At 33.6% G+C, this 12,315-nt stretch overlaps 1 protein-coding gene across 10 annotated transcripts in view; it reads left to right on the top strand.

The window, feature by feature from the left end:
• Window positions 1-12,315, top strand: part of ASPH (aspartate beta-hydroxylase) — a 115,663-nt gene that overhangs the window by 19,503 nt on the left and 83,845 nt on the right. The window lies entirely within an intron of this gene.

Raw genomic sequence — 12,315 nt, 5'->3', positions numbered from 1 at the left:
GTGCTTCAAGAGTGAAAACATTGTTTATGTTAACATGTTAAGCCGGGTCCATTTTAAACATGCCTTTGTACTTCTTAGATGACTAGTTGTGTAGTGTATTTTTGTACTGTCTTTCCTCTATTCTGAATTCTCCACAAGTCTGTTCATTTTCTTTGCCCTTCAGAAACAGTACATGACATGAATTTTTTTGACATTGAAACATTTGGTTTAGGTTTCTCTTCCTTGTAATTTGTGAGAACGTCTTTCTGCTCACTGTATATCTTCAAAGGGAAATTTCAATCACTAGACATGCTTTATGATACTGTACTTACATTTTTTAAAGCACTGCCTTCTCCAGCTTCACAGTCAAGCTTTGGATAGATACTTCTTGCATACCTGATGGTAGAAATTTTACTTAAGTTTCTTTAGTTGGTTTGCTCAAATTTGAACCTATGCTGAGCACACAAGCATTTCAAATTAAACAAATGAACAAAACAACAAAACCCCCAGCATAGTAACTAATATCTTGAGCAGAGGACAAAATGGAATGTATCAAACTGGTCAGTTATCAGCAGTACATTAGGATGTTATGGTTTGCTGTTTCAAATTCATACTCCATAAAAATCAGCTTATCGTAATTTTTTTTCCCCTACTTTTATCTGGAGATATAAGCAAGAGTTTGGGAGGATATGTGTTCATTTGTTTAATCCCTTCACAGTTTAGAGAAAACCCATGTAATCGACTGAATCAGTTTGCAGAGTGAGAGTCACTCCAAAGAATCTCCAGCATTCTGAATGGCTTCAGAGCTACTGATTGGGTGTTAATTATAATTGGTGACTAAGATAATACTTGGTATCGTTATAATCCTAATCTTTCTCTGTCTATTCTGTAGTGTACAGAAACTGGATATCCCTTTCTTGATGGTCATATACAGCCAGAAACATTCTGCTGCTTTGTTACATCTCTGTTTTATGCAGCCTGATATAGCCGGGAGTTCTGCCAGTACATGAAAGTGTTTCTATTATAAGCTTGTCTTATCATGCATTTAAACCTTATACTTCAAATGTGACATTAAAAGGTCACAGATCAAAATTTATTTTTATTATTTTTGAAAAGTTGCTTAGGAATAGGATTTAATATCATTTAAATTTGAGAATAATTTTTGCAGTATGAAAGAAATGATAAATTCTAAGTTTTGTGACACTGAGAAAATTATTAATATAAAAATACATTTTTTCTAATAACTAGCATGTTATATTATTAACTGAATTTCCCTGTAAGTTTCTGTGCTTGTTTGCAGTTAAAATTTAATATGAAATAAAAAATGAGCACTACACTGCAGACTGAGATTATTTCGTTGATGCAGAAACTAGAAGACTGGATTCCTTCTTGAGGAATTTGTCTTCCAGAATTAAGTCTTTGTAGTAACAGAAACTGTATAGTAAGCCTATGCTCAACTGCATTAGAGTAACTTTCTGAATATTGAATGCAAAGCTCCTTTTGTTTGTGAGGATTTTGTTAGTACATATATTATATTTGAAGGCTTATTACCCTCTGGGATTTTTCTCTGGGTCAGACTGCCATAACAGCAAGTGGTTTCTGCAATACAAAATGAGTTACTGAACTTTGATGTTTAATGATAGGAATTCATATGCTTTTTTCTCTTCTGTTCTTTAGCTGTTACAGCACTAGTATTGTATATTGAAGTTTTGACATGCACAGTGGTTTAATGTTGTCCACTTCCATAACCTTTAGTTTTCACTACAAATTTCAAGATTGAATTTCATATTAATGGTAAATATCTTATAAGTTTAAATTAATTTAATTAACATTTTGAGAAATGCTTCTACCGGCATGAGTTTATTTTGTATTTCAAATAATGGTTTAGTAGTTGATAATTTAATAATTTTCTGTGCTACTTGGCCATACCTAAATGAAAGAATTAGAATTTATTATTTTATTTCTTGTTTGTGGATGATATGATAGGATCTGTTCTTTTTATTTGTTGGAATCAAAGGAGGCTTCATGATTAAGTTCTCTTGAGGGATTTGCGTAATTTTAAAAAGGGTGTGCAAGAAGTTTGTTCTTCCCCTCTCCCCCACTCCCCATGTAAGAGAAGTAAAAAACCCATAAAACCCAAGCCAACTACACCCCCTCCAGTCAACCAACCCCAAGTATTTATGGAGTATTGTAGCATTTATTAAAAAATTATCTGTGGTGGGAATGCAAACTTGTTGAAGCTAGTCTGCCATTATCTTGCAGATTTTGTCTTTCCCATAGATATTTGTTAGGTTCTGTTTACAGAATTCCTTCTGGTAATGGGAGGAGAGGCTTTGTACTCTGCTCCTTTGGGGGCTGCTGTTGGCAGAACTTTGCTTCCCAGTTTTTGTCCACTTCACTCTGATTGTCCTCTGAAGGGTGTTATTCTTAGGGGGAGTGCTATACCTCTGACCTTGCTTTAGATCAGTACAGAGAAGCAGTGGCTTTAGTGGTATTACCAAAACATGGTGTGTATAGGGGTAGCAATGCCTGTTGTAATAGTGACTTTGGAGCCAAGCTGTTTCTTTTGTGCTTCAGTCCCTTTTAACAAGCAACAATATCCTGAGAAATTCTGCTGAAACGGTTGCAGTAGTTAGTATAGTTACAGAAGTGCAGCTACAGAAATCAATCCCTTTATTGTTCTTGTGCTTTTAGTTCAGTGTGATCCAGCTATGCAGAAAATGGAAAATCCCCATCCTAGTTTATCAGCAGTCAAAGGGTTATAAGCAGTAGAATCCAAGTAAAAAATATTCTTTTCCACTGGTTCACTTACAGTAGAAAAATATGTTTGCAGGCAGTCACGCTGAGATTGCACATTCAAAAAATCTGTAGTGACATAATAGGTGTTAAAAGAATGGTTTTGCACAGTTCAGCTGTTTAGGATAAGTTTCATGCTCATCCCTATTTTTCTCATGTTCTACTGTAGCATTTTCAAGTATTGAAGGTTGGCTTGTGCTCATTCTCATAAAAAAAGGTGTTTACAGGAAAAGAAAGGCTTCGTCTTGTTAAATGCATGTAGGGGAGTCCTGTGCCATGGTACTTGTGTTAACTATTGAACAGATAAATATTTTGACTCCTTTGTTCATTTGGATTTAAATTGTCATGTTAGGACTTCTCTTGAAATAAAATAGCTATATCCTGTGAGTCCCTGCTTTAGTAGGGTATGGCTGCCTGCTTGGGCAGCTCTGGTTTTGTCACTGTTTTCAGACACTTGTTATGATGTTTTTGTGAGCTTAGCTGTTTTTACTTTGAAAAGCAGTTCTTCTTGATTATGGGGGTGAATGAAGATGAAAAGTAGAGTATTAATTAGTTGGGGGTTTTTTTGTATTCTTTCTTAGAAAAAAAATAAAACATGAAATACTGTGGTTTTTTCTTTAACTCAGGCTGAAGTGTTGTCTGAGGGTTTTTTGGTTTTGTTCTTGGGTTTTTTTGTTCAATTCAAAGGCCATTATGTTACTCTTGTATAATTTTTGCAAAGAATTGTAAAGAAAGGGCTTAGGTTTTTTTGTTTGCTGTGTTTTTTTGGTGAAGACTGTAAGACACATGCTTCCAGTTCCTGTGGTTCCCTTTGGTGTCCTAGTATTTTCAAAGAAAATATGCTGCTGTACTCTATTTTATAAAGGTAATTGCCCAGAGGTCTTATTCTTGACTTAGTGCAAGAACAGGGGTATCTATATGATTCTGCATGTGTGAACAGAAATAACTTCTGAAGCCTGAGGTCATTTGAGAGTAGTGTGTTGTTTTGGGTGGGGGGTTTGTTGGTTTTTTTGGTTGGGTTGTTTTGGTTTGGGTTTGGGTTTTGTTTTTTTTTATATGAGATTCTGACAGACTAGAATGACACAAGTATTATTAATTCTGTATTTATAATTTAGATTGTACTTTAAGGATTTTTGGATTCAAGTTTCCATTCTTAAATTGAGATTTTGTTCTTCAATAAATACCCTTACTTTAGTATGCCTTTGCATCTTGCTTAATCCAAATTTTGAAAACAAATTAGAATGACTGACTACTGTGCATAAAGTTGTTTATAAAATTTAATTTTTATAGAACTAAGCCATGGAAGAAGTTGGAGAGGGATATTTATAATACCTTGATTGCCTCCTGGATTCAATCTGTCATTTTTAAACCTTTGGGCTATCCAGTGAAAAATTAAAGAGAATGGCTGGTCACTCAAGTAGAGGTTCTGGACATCCAGGTACAAGGATGTGGAATATCATGGACTTGGAAGTTTCCTCAGAATTATCATTGATACTTTCACTATGTGCTGTAAGAAAAACATGTTGAAATGTGTTAAATGTCTCTGCCATGAACTTCTCTATCTTGAATGTTTCATTAACCTGCATCTAATATTGCTTTGTAATCTGCATGTGCAACATGTTCACTTAATTTTATGTTTCAACAATCTGTCTTCACCTTTAGCTCACTTTCCTGCTTGTCCTTTCAACACAAATGAAGGTTTGTTCTGGTTAGAAGTGGGGGAAATTCCTCCCTCTGCAGCGTTAAAGCATACCAGTAATTGTTTGTTGTTGCCGGATCATTCTGTTGTGCTTTTCCTAGAATTGAAAATTTGAAAAGTTACATAGTAACAACTGTAAAACAGTGATTTTAATTAAAAAAAAAACAACCTAAGCAAGATCTCCCCCAAAAACAGGAGGGAAAAAAGCATTAGCCATAGCTTATTTGTACTTTACAAATGCCAGTTAGATCAGTGGGTCTTGTAACATAAAGTAGTAACTTCTAATATTAGGGAGTTTAGCAGTGATGAACTCTTTCCTGTTCTGGCCATCTCTACTTTAGCTCTTTACCCTGCTTTAGATTTTCTACATAACAAAACTTATACCCTGTATTGGCTACCTATTCATTTTTATCTAGTGTTCTGTATATCCTCAGGTGTGGAAATAATTCCCGAGGATCAAGTATATTGTGTAGAATGTCTATCGTAGAAAAAAAATGATTGAGAAACATGTTAAAAAACCCAAACAAGCAAACAAGCTGCAAAACTACACCCCCCCCCCGCCAGCAATTAGAATCCTCACTTCTAAGCAAAATCAAAACTCTGCATGATAGAATGTTATCCTTAACAGTGTGTCTGTGACAGGTTTTTTTATATACTCTTTGCTTTTAAATGTTATTCTCGGCCATCAGTTGCAAGCTCTCAAATTTGAACATTATAGTTTAAAAAAATAAAAAAGGCAAATTGAGTGTTTTTAAAGTAGTAGAAGATTACTGATAAAAAGTTGTCTAAAGGTGAATGATGTGGTAAAAAACTGGAATATAAGTGGTTTAGTCTTAGGACTAGGAACAAGGGAAAGCAAAGCTACTGCCTTTTTTTTATTTATTTTTTTTTAGTAAGATTGTGGCATAATGTTTTGCATGTTTATTGCCCAAATTATAGTCTGTATTGGAAAGATTCAACTTTCTTAACATCCTTCTATTTCCTAGTTAGCATTCCTGTAAAGACTTCTGTCTGTGACAAGAGATGTCTTTCACAGATCCTCCTTTTACAGTTTCCTCTTTCCACCTAACTGCTGTCTCTTTTTTCCCCTTCCCTCTCTCTCTCTCTCTTTCCTCTATTCTTGTATAGGCCTGACCAAAGATGGCAGTAATGAAAATATTGATTCCCTTGAGGAAGTCCTTAATATTTTAGCAGAGGAAAGCTCTGATTGGTTTTATGGCTTTCTCTCATTTCTCTATGATGTATTGACTCCTTTTGAAATACTAGAAGAAGAAGAGAGCGAATCTGCAGATGATGTTGATGGCACGTCACAGAATGAAGGGGTTCAGGGAAAAAAGACTTGTGTTATTTTGGATTTACAGAACCAGTGACTGAGAGACTAATCTGATTGGCTTTCGAAAATGTCCATGAAATCATCAGTATTATATAACAAGAATTTATGGCATTGAGGGAAACCTCCCAAATGGACACTATAAAGATTGAACTAGAGTTAGGCATGCAATGCTGTTTCAGTAGTTGAAAGCCATTCAATAATTTTTCCATTTTTGTGACAGGATGGCAAGTATTATGCAGGTGTGTAAATATGTAGAATAAAACATGTATCTGTGGTTGTGTAGTTGGTTTCTGTATGTGCTTCAATTTGTGCATTTTATGCACAAAACTTACAAAGCTTAAGTGTAATAATCTCTACTGTTAACAGTATAACATTTGTCTTTCTAGCAAACATTAACTGAAGCATTTTGTAACAGCCTTGATTATAAAGTGTTCTAGCATGACTGCATTTTGTAAATACATATTTATATGTTAATCCTTAATATAGACATGACAATGATAATTCTCTTGTGAAATATAATTTTAATAAATAACTTATTTTGTGATTCACTGATTTCTCAGATAGATTCTTTTTACTTGTTCAAAGAAAAGCACTTAATTTATAAGTGCTTGAAAATTCTACAGAAACATTTATTTCTAAGTTAGCTAACATCTGTTGTATTCAGAAGCTACTGTCATATGGTTTATTCCCACTGATTTGTCTGTTTTCAAACTAAGTCTTCAGTCATTTCTTTAATATGACAATCATATCGCAAGGGCTGTTCTAAAATTTTAGTTTTTAGGGTGGGCCTTCTATGGAAATGGGAAGCTGTGATTATGTATTTCTAATGTAATACTGAATATATTAAAGACTAATTGGAAATTAGAATTTAATGTCTTCTATTTCTTGAGAAATTGAAATATTTAATATAGTTTTGCAAATTCGAATTGTTTTCTTGTGACACTGTTTTATGACAGTTGTTCCAAAAATACTTTCCATGTATGTGAATTCTGTCTGCTATCATGAAGTTACTGGTATAGAAAGGGCAGCTTATAATTGTGTCCTGCAGTTTTTTTCAGGTGTCAAAAGCTGAAATTGAGCTGTCCTTTTAAAACATGAATAATGTACTCAAACAAATCACTATTAAAATTATATCAAGTTGTTTTTTGTAATGCCTGCTTTACTTAAGTTTGTATTGGTTTCCTATATGAAGTTGATACTCAAGTTTTAACACTAGTAGTTGCAGGCTGAAATTTTAACTTCTTTTAAAAATAAATAAATTTTCACTTACTTTGGCATGACAGTTTTAAACAATTTGACATGCCTGTTTCAAAAAAACTTCCTCGACATCATCCAGTTCAGGGTACTGTGTAATCTTTTAAAAGTAATAAAAATGTGCTAGTGTTAAGTAAGTGAAGTGTTGTGATGGGCTAATACTGCTGCTCAAGGTTTATGATGAGAGCATTGGTCACCTTTTCTTCCAAATATTTGGGGATTAAGATAAAAGAAAGTTAGCCACATATAAATTTAATGGATATTAAAAAAAGATATATAAAGTGTAAGGCAAAGAAAATAAATAAATGCCCAAACATTATAAAAATAAATGCTAGCAGATATCTGACATGTTACTGAGCAGTTTGTTAGCAAGTGCAAAAAACTTGCAATGTCTGAGTTGTAGGAAATAAGCAAGCTTGGGTTGTTTTATTTTGTTTGGGAATTTTTTGATCTTAAGTTTAGAAACAGATTTGAATTAGAAATAAGAGTTTCATCACTGTTTTTGGATAATAGCATGTCTCAGTGTGAATTAAAAAATTGTTATGGAACATTAAATTCTATTGTAGATGCTTCAGTAATGGAACTAGATAGCCAAAAAGAGAAGGGAAACATCTGCTATAGGAATTCTATATAATGAAGTTTATACAAAGTAGTTAAAATATGAATTGATAAACTGGAAATTTTTCAAGGGAAATCGAGGTGGATTGCTTGAATCACAAGAAAGCTACAGGCACTGAGATAGGAGGTCAATAAACAGTGAATTAGTTTAATGTGGGCTACAGAGATGAAATTCCAGCCAACAGAGTTCTAATTTGATATCATGCAACTTCCTTGTTGGTTTTATCGTGTGTTGACATCTGCTCGAAAACAATTCGAGTGGGAATGAAGAATTTGTCAGAAGAGAAGAAGGGGTTAGGGGTGGGTGGAAAGACCTAGGATAAGTAAATAACTTTGTGTAGGGTACTTTGTTTCTGGAATATAGTCTTGTTTTTGGAAGTGCTCATTCTTGCCTGGGGTTGTTCCTGTTAAAAATTAAACCCTCACCAGTGGTGAGTGGAGCTCTCAAAACTCTCCGAAAGTTTGGGTTAGAGGAGTTTGGTTTTCATGTATTCTATTAATGGTTGTGATTGCAAGCAGAACTTGGCTAGTATGGGTGGTAATAAGATTTAGTTGAATCTTCAGTTATATCAGCATGGCAGGTTGGTTTGTTAGTTTGTTCATCTGTTCTAAAAAAAGCATTTAACAGCAAAACACATTAAACTGAGTATGACGTGTAAATAAGTAAAGAAAACTGAACAGTATCCCAATTTGCTTGTGAGTCCACACAAATTGTTTGAAATTAGTTCAGGAACCTGAAAACTAAATTTTTAGTTTGCTTGTTTGTGACTATACAAATATAGTCAGTATATTGTTTTTAAAGTATTTTAAAAATATGGGTTGAAAACCACAGGAGCTTTGGCTTCTATTATTTTAGAATAATTATTTTAGAAGGCAAGGTTGCTGCTTTCTCGTGCAGTTTCTGGTGTGAGAATTTAAAATAGGAGAAAATTAGTAGCAAACAATGTTTTTTATGTGGAAAATATTTACTGATTTTATATTAAATTGGACGTGCGGTTTTCATTAGATACCTTCATATTCCTTACAGTTAATTTATATTAAATTTTACAGAGCTGCAGAAATAAATGTCTGTGACTAAAATTGTAGTCTTCCAGTTTGTCCAGCATTTTTAGAAATATGTGGGATGTTTTACTTTGTCGTTTGTTGGTAAATGTCTGATATTTTAATTGCCAGTCTTCAAACAAAATACTGCATTAACCTCTGTAGCGAAGCTTTTGCTTGCTTTCTTGTGATACTAATGAAAATAAATTTATAGGGGAAAAAACCCTTAATACCCATAAATCTGAAATGGCTGAAAACTTTTAGAAGCTTTGAACCCCAGATTTCTGTGACCACCTTCAGCAGTATTTAATTTGAAAGTAGGAGAGTGTTTTATATGGCAAAGAGAAATCGCAATGCTCATAATGTATAGAATAACTTTGAATTGAAGAGAATAAAGAGTACTTTGCTTGCATACCTGTTGAAATTCTTATTGCAAAAAGTTTTCTTGCCAGTATTTCACCCCTGCCCCCTTTAAAAAAATTTCATTATTAGTTAGTCTCAATTGACTGGCTATAGAAGAAATAAAATTTTCCTAAGAGTTACTGGTGTAGGTTGCATTTAGATGGCAGTATAGAAGAAGAACATATTGAAGCATTAGAAAGATTTGAATTTCATTTAATGGTTAGATGGGAGAGGTAAAACCCACCTGTATTGCAATGTAATTTGAGAGCTGGGGAAAGCTGTTGTGTACAGATCAGTCATTTTGGGCAGATGTGTTACTGTATTCCCTGTTCGGTTTCCATCAGATAAGCAGGTATCATAATGATGTCACAGCAGCATGAAATACATTAAGTACTGTCTTTCTTGTGGTCAGTTAGGATGTATGTCTCAAGATGAGGCTAATAAAGGCAAGATTTCCTTGTTGGTTTCTTGTATCTGCTTGTATAGAATGCAGCATAAGCATCTGTGACTTCAGGAAACAAAAATGCTTTCTACCATGTGTATCTGATCTGGATTTTTCTTCTGACATTAGGCAGTTAAATAACCAAGAGATACTACAGCAATGTATGGAGAATGTACTGAAGCTTGGTGTTTTGTTGTTTGGGGGTTTTTTATGCTAGTTGTATGAATTAAAACTCTTGCTCTTGGGAGAGTTACAGGCTGTGGTAACACAAGTGCTGAGCTCAGTTTAAGGTAAGTGGGTGCTGGCTTTCTATCTGTAAACTAATTTTGTTTAGCAGATGACCTTGTATATCTACTATAGCATATTATAAATGCACAATCATAGTAATAATTATGTGTGGGAGACTATGCAAACAATCATAAATTATTCTGACTTGCAGTTCTTCTGGAGAAGGGAAATAAAAAGGAAAGAAAAAATGTTAATAATGATTTTGGCTTACAGATTTGTATTTCCTTTTTCAGTATTGCATTTTTAACATCATTTGCTAATTTTCTGTGTAGTTAAGGAGGTTCTTGATTGTAAATTACAGCAAGAGTCTGAACACAATCCCTAGTGTTTAAAACTTGACAATAAATAAATATTCTGTTATCCAGGCTTTGAACAATGTGCAGAAGGGTAGCAAGTGCTGCCTGTCGGCTGCTTAGTGCTAACCTGGCCCCTGTGCTTTCTATGGTAAATGCAAAGTGTCCTCTCCCTTTCTCGCATCTAAGTGGATAAGCCACCTTAATTAGCTGACATTTGTTTCATAGTGCTGCAGGTTAGAAGTGTTTATGCAGGTAGATGCAGTGGAGAAATTGACTTACAGGAATTTTTTCACATGGCAAAGCCTTTTTTCTAGCAAGGCTATTAAAGTTGTCAGGATTATTAAGTGAATAAAATAGTATTTGCATATCAGCTTGCTCAGTATATTGTTAAATACAAGAATGTTACTTGTCAACATCTAGGAAACTGCTCAAAACCAGTGCTTTTTACCTATTATTTTTGTTTTGCAATGCTTATATTTCTGAATAAAAATAGTATTTATATATTTTTCTTTTGATGCTTAAGTTCTGAATCTGTGCTCTCTCTTGAGGGTTGTTTGTGGAGAATGTTCTTGAAGGTTTTTATGGGAAAAAATAGAGGAAATGACTGCACTTTGTTGCAGATTAAGAATGCTTTGTAATACTCCTAAGCTTCAAAGAACCAGTTAAGATAGCAAGTTGACCACCTTTAAGCATTATGTGAAAATAACCACTTTGACAGTATTTACTTTTTAGAATGACTATTTAAAGCAGTTTTTTAGAAAATATTGTAAACCTATCCACCTATCTTAATTTTGAACTCAACTTTTTAATTAACTGACTCCAATAGTAGCCATTTCTGACATTTCATTACACTCACATTTGATGTTATAAATTGTATATTTTTTTCTTGTATTGCCAGCATTGGACATTTATAATGTGGGATTGAGTGGAAAAAAGAAGGAACTTTAAAACTAGCTCAAAACAAGTGTGAAGCCACTTGAATTGGACCTTAGAATAAGAGTCTACAAGTTCAACTACATGATTTATAAAATTCTGGACACTGGTTTGTGTGCTCCCAAGCTGTAAGAGCCTAAATCTTCGCCATGAATTCCCTTAGGTGCCAGATTTTGTCACATGCTCTGGGCACTGCTGTATTGGAAAATCAGGTGTTTTGCACCCATCTTGCTTCAGGCTAATTGGGGCTGACAAATGAGATTTTCCTGTGTAGGGATTTCCCCTTGTAGGGATCATGACCAGGTGGAAATCAAGACGCAGCAGGATTTCTGTCTTGAGATTATTGCATAATACTAACATTTTACAATATATTATTTTACATACTTTCCTTGTAAACAGGTCTATTAAGAATATGTTAAAATTTACATGATTTATGTAATTATGTCATTAATTGGTAATTTGCTGAGAACCTTAGTGCTATTCATTGCATAAAAGCAGATTGAAACAAAAGTACTGGTTGTCTGAATATTTAACAAATGAAATAACAGTAATCAGTGAACAAGATATTTTGTAATCTTTCAACATAGTGCATATGTGGTTATTTAACAATAATTTGAAATATTTGTATGATAGTTTTTGTGTATACTGATCCTTGTAAAATTTTGCAGTTTTCCTTGTCAACACATGCTTTTAAAAGTATCTTAAAATATCCAGTAATGTTTAATTTTAATATGAAAAGAGGGGAGGAGCTGGAAATTTACATACAGCTTTGCAACTTTGCTGAGTATCTTTTATTGTTTATATTTTCATTGATGTTGTAATAAAAGGAAGTTAGAGTCTATTTTTCCTTTTTTATGAAAAAATTGTTAACTTATTCTTCCACGCTCTGCTTAGAAATAGTAAGACTGAATAATGATTTTAGTCAAGTTAGAGCACTGGACTTCAGCAGTGGTGGTAAATCTATGAGGGAAGAAAAGACTCATATCCCAGGTATGAGTTTGTAAGGGAATTAATTTATAAATTATATTTTTACTTGACTGACCCTTTTAAAAACAATTTTGGCCATAATGTCAATATTTTGAAAACGTGTGGTATAGAAATTAGATGCAAAGTGACTACAATGACTACATTCTTTAAATTTATGATTTTATTTATTTACTATAGGCTATCGGAGTATTGTTTGTTTTTCAGAATAAATGTTGATATATAATGACACAATTTAGGTAGATACTGT

The sequence above is a fragment of the Aphelocoma coerulescens genome, chromosome 2, assembly GCF_041296385.1.
Source record: "Aphelocoma coerulescens isolate FSJ_1873_10779 chromosome 2, UR_Acoe_1.0, whole genome shotgun sequence".
Lineage (NCBI taxonomy): Eukaryota > Metazoa > Chordata > Aves > Passeriformes > Corvidae > Aphelocoma > Aphelocoma coerulescens.
This window is presented reverse-complemented; position numbering and strand designations above follow the sequence as displayed.